This window comes from Acomys russatus, chromosome 32, assembly GCF_903995435.1.
Source record: "Acomys russatus chromosome 32, mAcoRus1.1, whole genome shotgun sequence".
NCBI lineage: Eukaryota > Metazoa > Chordata > Mammalia > Rodentia > Muridae > Acomys > Acomys russatus.
The window spans coordinates 48,282,672-48,290,916 of NC_067168.1; positions in this window are offsets into that span (position 1 = coordinate 48,282,672).

Here is an 8,245-nt window from a genome sequence, read left to right on the forward strand (position 1 = left end):
GGTTTTTGTTTTGTTTTGTTTTGTTTTTGTTTTTGTTTTACCTTTTCCTCCTGGGCTGTCAGCTGAGGCCTCCTCCATTGGGATGTGAGCTGAGCAGGAAGGTCAGCTGGTGCTTTCTCTGCCCCTCTGAGCTAGCAGGTTTTCCCCCACAACATCTGGCTCCTGAGTCTTTATTGGTAAAATAGAATGATCAGGGATTTTCAGTTAAAACCACAGTGGCCCTTGTGGTAGGACAAAAAATTATCAGCACTTGGTCAGCCATAGAACAACTGGAGAAATCCATGACTCATCTATAAGATCACTTTCTAATCTAGCTGAAGTAGTGCTGCAGAACAGAAGAGGCCTACACCTATTGTTTTACCACAGGAAGGTTTATGTGTAGCCCTAGCAAAGGAATGCTGCTTCTATGTCGAGTAAAGGAATCCATGGCCCTTGTTAGGAAAAGGTTACAAGAAGGAAAGACAGAACAAGAACAAGCTCCCAGCTGGTACGAATTCCTGTCTAACTGTTCCCCTGGCGTACTGCATCAACCTCAGCCCTCACGGGCCTGTTACCCTACTACTGCTCGCTCTCACTCGGGGCCCATGTCTTACCAACGCTTTGGTTAGATTTGTCAGGGAACTCATCGCTACAGTGCAATTAATGATTTTGAAACAACAATGTCAACCCATAAGTATATCTCAATGATTCGAGATGGAACATTTCTTAAGGGGGGTAATGAGAGGACTCTAAGAGACCCCGGGAGACCATCTAGAGACCCCAGACTGTTTGGCTAGCCTGACTCCATGACTAGGCCTGAGTTTCTGTTTCTCAGGATTCAGAAAAACAGTTCCTAAATAAGGCACGCATGGACAGACAGATCAGGTTGACTGAAAACTATGTGTATATTACTTTATGGCCTTGTTAGTCCCTGAAAAGAGCACAGCTGGCCCCAACTAATCAAATTAATGAGTAGAAGCCAAACCTCCCGACTCAACAAAATCCCCAGAAACTAGGAAAAGTCCCCAAACCAATAGTCAAACCTGAATCCCCTGTGTTGCACTCTGACTCACTGCTAACCAATCCATTTAAAGGTCACTACGAACCCTCCCAATCATTTGTAAATTGAGCCTGTGTGCTCACTTCCGTGGTTGCCATTTTGAAAAGCATGGTGATCCCTGCATGCTGGAATTTCTGCAGAATAAGCGCTCTTTGCTTTTGCACCCTGCCTGAGTTTGGGTCTTCATTCATTGACTCTCGGGCCCTAGGAAAGCTGTCAGCCCAGTCTGCCTTTCTCTAAGCCTCGTTCTTTATGTTCCTGTCTTCCCTCTCACATCAGCACATGAAGCCCAGAGAGACCCAGTGGTAAAGAAAGTGTTCCTCACTGTAACAAGTCTCGAAACACTCCTGTCACTAGCCTCTTCCTTGTCTATGAAGGCTTCATGTTCCATGTAGTAGTCTGTTCTGATCCTGTCGTTCTACCAGTGAGGAGGAAAGAACACCGTTCAAGACGCCCATGGCCTATGCTCCTCTGCGGGCCAGGCGCCAACAGGAGAGATGGCTTGGCAGTTTAAGAATGCTTGCTGATTTTGGAAAGGACTCAGGTTCGATTTCTCAACCGCACGTGGTGGCTCACAACCATCTGTAACTTCAGTTCTAGCACATCCGACGCCCTCTTCTGACCTCTCCTAGAACCAAACGCACACATGGCACTCAGATGAGTGCACACCATTACACACATAAATTAAAAATAACAAGCATTGAAGGTGTCTGTTAGTCTCTAGGAAAGCCATCACGCATGTCAGAAGTCCACATCGGCCGAGGCACTGTCCTCAGGAGGCTCTGCCTCCATCCAGACACCTGCTGGACGCATGTGTTCGCGATGACGGCTAGTTCACAGATAAGGAAAACCACAGTCAGGGTATTCTCCACAGAGGGAAGGAACCATTGTCTAGAAAGCAGAAAGGTCTGCCTCTGGGATCACCTGAGAATTTATATCTTTGTTGCAGAGAGTGGTTCTTTTGCACAATAAACTACAAGACAATATTCATCTTTCTGGTGTGCATCCCTGATCATGGCTTGAGTTTTGTTTGCTTCAGAGCTGGAGAGTTGACGTCAGGCTCTATGGCCTGTGGCCTTAATAGGGAAGTTACTGTTTTCTGTTCTTGTTTTTTATTTACTTATGTTTTAAAGGCTGCAACTCAGCAATTTTTAGTACAACCACGAGATTTTCAACCATTATTAATTCCAGAACATTTCTCACTACTCAAAGAAAGTCATTCCCATCAGCAGTTGCTCTCTGCCCCTCCCCCGCAGTCCCTGCCATCACAAAGGCTCTGTTGCTATCCACTTGCTTATTCTACACATTTTATATAATGGTTTTTTTTTTTTTTTAATGGTCTTTAGTATCTGGCCTTCTCTCTCTCTCTCTCTCTCTCTCTCTCTCTCTCTCTCTCTCTCTCTCTCTCTCTCTCTCAAATGTAGCATGTTTTAATACTTTGTTCCTTTCTGTGGCTCAGTTCCATCCTGTCTTGCAGGTAGGCCATTTTGTGAGTGCATTGAGATCATGTGTTAGAGGGTTTTTCTTCCCACTTTGGGGCTATTATAATATGGGTGAAAATATTCATATTCAAGATGTTTTCTGGAAATATGATTTCAACTCCATTGGGTATATACCTAGAAATTGATTTACTAGGACACATAACAATCCATTTGAACCTGGTCTTTTCGCTTTACTGTTATTTTTGAGGCAGATCCCTATACGCAGGCCTTGCTAGCTTGGAACTTAAGCTATACAGACATGGGTGACCCCTGACTGCTCACAGAGATCTGCCTCGTGAGTGCTGGGATTCCTGTTCAACTCTTTGAGGAGCTAACTACACTGTGCTATAGCAGCCACACCGTTTACTTATGTAGTCCAGCCATCCAAGCACGAGTGTTCCAATTGCCCACTTCCTTGGCAACACTATTATTATCCATCCTTTTCAGTTTTCATGTTAATTGTACATTGATTATGACATTTTCATACATATGAAACACTCTGATCATACTCAACCCCCCCCCTGTGTTCATCTTTTTATTATAGCCGTCGTTTTGTCTCTTTTCCAGTAGTTGTGATAAGATCCTCTGACAAAGTCAACTTGGAGAAGGGTTGATTCTGGCTCTCCGCTCAAGGATGCCGCCTGCCCGTCACTCAAGAGGGGAAGCAGTTGCCACTTTGCACCCACAACTAGGAAGAGGAGAGTGAGGGGTGTTTGCTGCTGCACAGCTCCTTTCCTGAGGTTCCAGCCAGGGAGTGGGACCAGCGGCAGCAGAACCATTCCCCAGCAGGCATTCCCAGAGGGTTAGCTCCCTGCACATTCGAGAGCCTGTGAGAGCGACTGTTAACACGGTCACAGCCATGCTAGTGGCGTCTTCTGCGGCTTTCATTTTGCATGTCTATAGTGAGTAACAATCAAGCATTGTCTCTGTGCTTATCAGTCATTTGTATATCTTATTTGGGAAAGTGGCTTTTTGGGGTCTTCAGACATTTAAAAAAATTAGGCTTGGGGAGTCTTGGATTTGGTTTTATGATGGCCTCATTTTGTAGTTCAGGCTGATCTCAAAGTCATGGCAACCTTCCTTCCTTGGCCTCTCAAGGGCTGTGATTATAGGATTGAGCCACCACACCAGGCCAGGCATGAGGATCCATAATAAAACGATGCTTTAGTGTCGGTCTCTGCAAGGAACTGGGGCCAGAGATGGCTCCTTCTCTGCCCTGTTTTCCTAGATACTGTCTAAGAAGAAAAGCTGGCAGCGTGGAAAGCTAGGCAGCACTGAAGTGGGGTAGGACGGAGAAGAGAGCAGCAGAGCTGAGACCCTCAAACCTAAGCCATGCCTCAGTTTCCCTCCGGCCGGAGCATCCCACACTGGACCTGCCTCAGTAGCTTTTCTCTGCCCAGAGCTATTTATGGTCTCATTCATTCCTCACATTCCCAAAACCCAGCCCACACTCAGCCCCACCCCGTGCTGGCGAGTTGGTGTCAACTTGACTCAAGCTAGAGTCAACAGAGAGGATGGAGAGTGTCCTCATTAGAAGGGGCCAGAAAGCCTGGCCTTGGTGGACCACGCCTTTAGTCCCAGCACTCGGAAAGCAGAGGCAGGTGGATCTCTGTGAGTTTGAGGCCAGCCTGGTCTACATAATGAGTTCCAGGACAGCCAAAGCTACAACAGTAGTAACCTGCAGAGGAATGTTAATTCAGAACATGGCTGTTCTGGCAAGAGATCACATCCAAAGTTCTAGTTCTGTGCAATCCAGCTGGAATGCAAGCACACCTTTAACACAGGAGACAGAGGCAAATAGATCTGAGTTCAAGGCCAGCCTCGTATAGAGAAAGTTTCAGGTACAGAAAAGCTTAGGTCTAGGTGTGGTGGAACACGCCCTTAATCCCAGACAATGTAGGTAAAGTTAGTTTGTAGAAGGAAGCGCCCAGGTTTGAAAGTGATGTCTAATTGAGTGGCAGAAAAGGTGACGAATCAGAGAAGATTTGCCAGAATAAGATGTGTCCAACTCTCATGAGAAGAGAGAGGAAAGGGAAGCTACTTAAGAGGCAGGCTTGTTTGTTTCCTTTTTAAATTTTATTTATTTTGTATATTGTGATCTGCCTGCATGTAACACCTGAATGCCAGACAAGGGCAACAGATCACATTATAGATGGTTGTGAGCTACCACGTGGTTGCTGGGAATTGAACTCAGGACCTTTGGAAGAGCAGCCAGTGCTCTTAACCTCTGAGCTCCAGCCCCAAGAGGCAGTTTTACAGAGAGAGGAGGCAGTTTTTACCAGGACAGTAACAGAGAGATGGGTTGCAGAGAGAGAACTCAGGTGAAGAGGGAACTAGCCAGAAAATGAGAAGTCAGAACATTAGAGCAGATTGCTGAGTTGTGTTTTTTTTTTAAAAAGTGTTTTGCCTTTTTCTTAGCATTTTACATAGTGGAAACAGGTCAAGATCACTTGGAGCTGAGGCTCATGGCTTCTTTGGCTGATGGTCTGTTCTATTCTTTTGTTTGTTTCAACAGTGGCAAGACTAAAATTTTACACTTGAAGAGGGTGGTTTCGTTGTATGTGAGGAATAGCTTCTACAAAAGCAGGGTGGAGCTCAGCAAGAGGCCATTTCATACAAGATTGGCAGAGTCATGTCTATTAACAGTAGGTGAGTTCAAAGCAACTCCCTCGTGCCAGGGTATGGGTGGAGATTGGGGTGACCCTTAGGAAACACTTTATTTGTAGCAGGGTCTGGCTCTATAGTCTAGGCTGGCTTTGAACTTGTAGTCTTCCTGTCTTGTTTGCCTGAGTGTTGGGACCACAGGAAGTGTCAGCATGCTTGAGTAAAACGAATTCTGTAATGTGTTGTGCTCTTTTGTTTTGCTTTTCCATGCTGCAGAGCAAACCTACACTCTGCATCCTATTTGGAAACATATTAGCATAATCTGGCAAAGCAAACGTGAACCAGAAACTTTAGCCCCAGAAACTTTCACACAGCTGCCAAAGGAGACAAGTAAAAATGTCTATTGCAACTTTTAATAATTAGAAAAATTTGAGATGATAATATCAATGGAAGGAAAGTCAGGAGAGACTGGATAGCAGTGAAAACAAGGCAGAGAATTTGTGGATGAATAAATCTCCATACTGTAGAGCTTTAGTGTGTAAAGTATTGTTGCATAAATATGAAGGCCTCAGTTTAGATCCCCAGAACCCACAAAGTCAGGCATGCTAGCACACGGACCCTGGATGTTGTTAGGCCAGCCTCCCTGTCATGTGCAGCACAGCGCCCAGCAACCCTACTTCAAACATGGTGAAAATGAAGACCCATACCCAAGGTTGTCCTTTACACACACACACACACACACACACACACACACACACACACACACACACACACACACACACACACACACACTGGCATGAGTATGTCCACACATACCATAATGTGGAATGAAAAACATTAGGGACACTTTCAATATACTACATTTACAAAAAATGAAAGATCCAAACAATGCTACTTATTTTTAAAATATTCACATGGATGGTGTTTTTAAATTATCAAAGGAACTAAGAATATAGTTCAGTAGTGGAGCTCTTGATGAGCTGGCCTGAGGCTCCACATTTAATCCTCAGTTCTTAGGTTAAGATAGATGATACATGGATAGATAGACAGACAGATGATTGATAGATAGATAGATAGATAGATAGATAGATAGATAGATAGACAGACAGACAGACAGACAAACAGGCAGACAGACAGGCAGGCAGGCAGACAGACAGATAGGCAGGCAGACAGACAGACAGATAGATAGGCAGGCAAACAAATGAACCCTAAACTCAGAGCAGTATTTACATTTGATAAGGTGGGCGAGGAGGAAGGGGACACAGGCTGGGGCTGTAGCCACAATGTTTTAGTCTCTGACCTTCAGAAAGAGATAGGAATTTTTATTCTCTCTGTGTGTGTGTGTGTGTGTGTGTGTGTGTGTGTGTGTGTGTGTGTGTGTGTTTAAAAACTTTTAAAGACACAGGGCGTGGTGGTGCACACCTTTAACCCCAGCACTCGGGAGGCAGAGGCAGCAGATCACTGTGAATTCCAGGCCAGCCTGGTCTACAGAGTGAGTCCAGGGCAGCCAAGGCTACACAGAGAAACCCTGTCTCAGAAAAACAAAACAAAACTTTTAAAGACAATGGCTTGTTGATAAATTGGAATGATGATGTTTAATATAGTGTGACATGAAGTTGCCATTGCTGTGATGGTTCACCTAGAAAACACACATGCTTGCTAGCCCAGCTGTACTCTGCCACACACAAAGAAGTGTGTCAAATAAGACAAATTTGGTGGAACATACACATTGCAAATGGGTTCCAGTGGGGTTGGCTCCAGAGCTGAGCTAGACAGAGATTGGTTCCTCAAATTTTTCTTCTCATGTTACTGACTTTTAAAGACTTTGAGTCTCATGTAGCCCAGGCTGGCCTCAACCTCACTGTGTAGCTGAGGATGACTCTTCTCATGTAGCCCAGGCTGGCCTCAACCTCACTATGGAGCTGAGGATGACTCCTGGTTTCTCTGCCCCTAATTTCTAATTGCTGGGATTATAGGTGTGTTCCACCACAGTCATCCAGAGCTTACACTCTAGGAAATCAGGCTTAGAGGGCTCATGTTTCCACACATCTGGCTGCCTGGCCACAGACAGGAGAGAACTGTCCAGCTGCACTTCCTGGTCCCCTAGCTGGCCTCCAACAGCATCCTGAAAGAATTTGTTACTTGAGGCGCAAGAGTCCAGATCACCCCTTGCACAGTCTATCCCAGGTGACAGGTCTTAATCAAGTCAAGAAGTCAAGCCTCTGACCCACAGAAGGTACAGCCTGGGACAGCAAAGCCCATCGCTGCATGGCTATGACCCCCAGCAGGGCTGAGGTGGAGAAATGCCTAAGCAATTGTAGAGACTAGCCTGGCTCTGGGAGCAGGGGTGACTCTGAGATGAGCATATCCTGGGCAGCTCTGCCACAATCAACTTGTCATGCACTGGGCTGGTTTGATGAGAGGAGATTGTGTGGTTTATTAGAGACATTTATTTTCTCTTGTAAAGTTGTTTGCATACATAGGAGTTGAGTAAAGATAAGCAGAGGCTCAGATACGAGAAGAAACAGTGCTGTCCGTAGAGGTCTCTGGGTGCTGTTTACCAACTCCTCCCTGTCTCCACAGACGTGAGGTCAGCAGCGAAGGACATCTTTATGACCCAGAACCAGTGTGTGGCGCCAGGGCAGCTCTGTGGCAATGGGATAGCCGCCAGGCCTATGCCGCTTCTCCTCAGAACTGGGAGGTCGGTGCAGAGGTAGGGTAGGAGAGCAGACATGGACCCACAAAAGCAGCCCTTCCCTGGCTTTCCTTTCCTTCTGGGAGGAGAGAGCCTGTGTCCCCAGCTCTGGCCAGGCATACAGTTGCTGTGGCCCTGTGAGCCTCACACACCGTCTTAGTTACTTCAGTCTCTTCACATACCGAGGCCTGAGCAAGAGCCCAGCGGGAGGGAAAATGACCAAGTTCCAATCCTGGAGGAGAGTTCCATGACAAAGTACATTTTCTGTCCACTTCTCACAAACCCCCAAGACCTCTCCTGCCAGCTTCTCGCTCTCCTCCAAGACCCCGCTGTCTCTGGACTGAGAAGGTCAGTGGTACCCATTTCCTAGGAAGTTGCATCCAAAGCCTTCTGTCCCCTCGTGGGGCCCACGCCTATGAGCAGGAC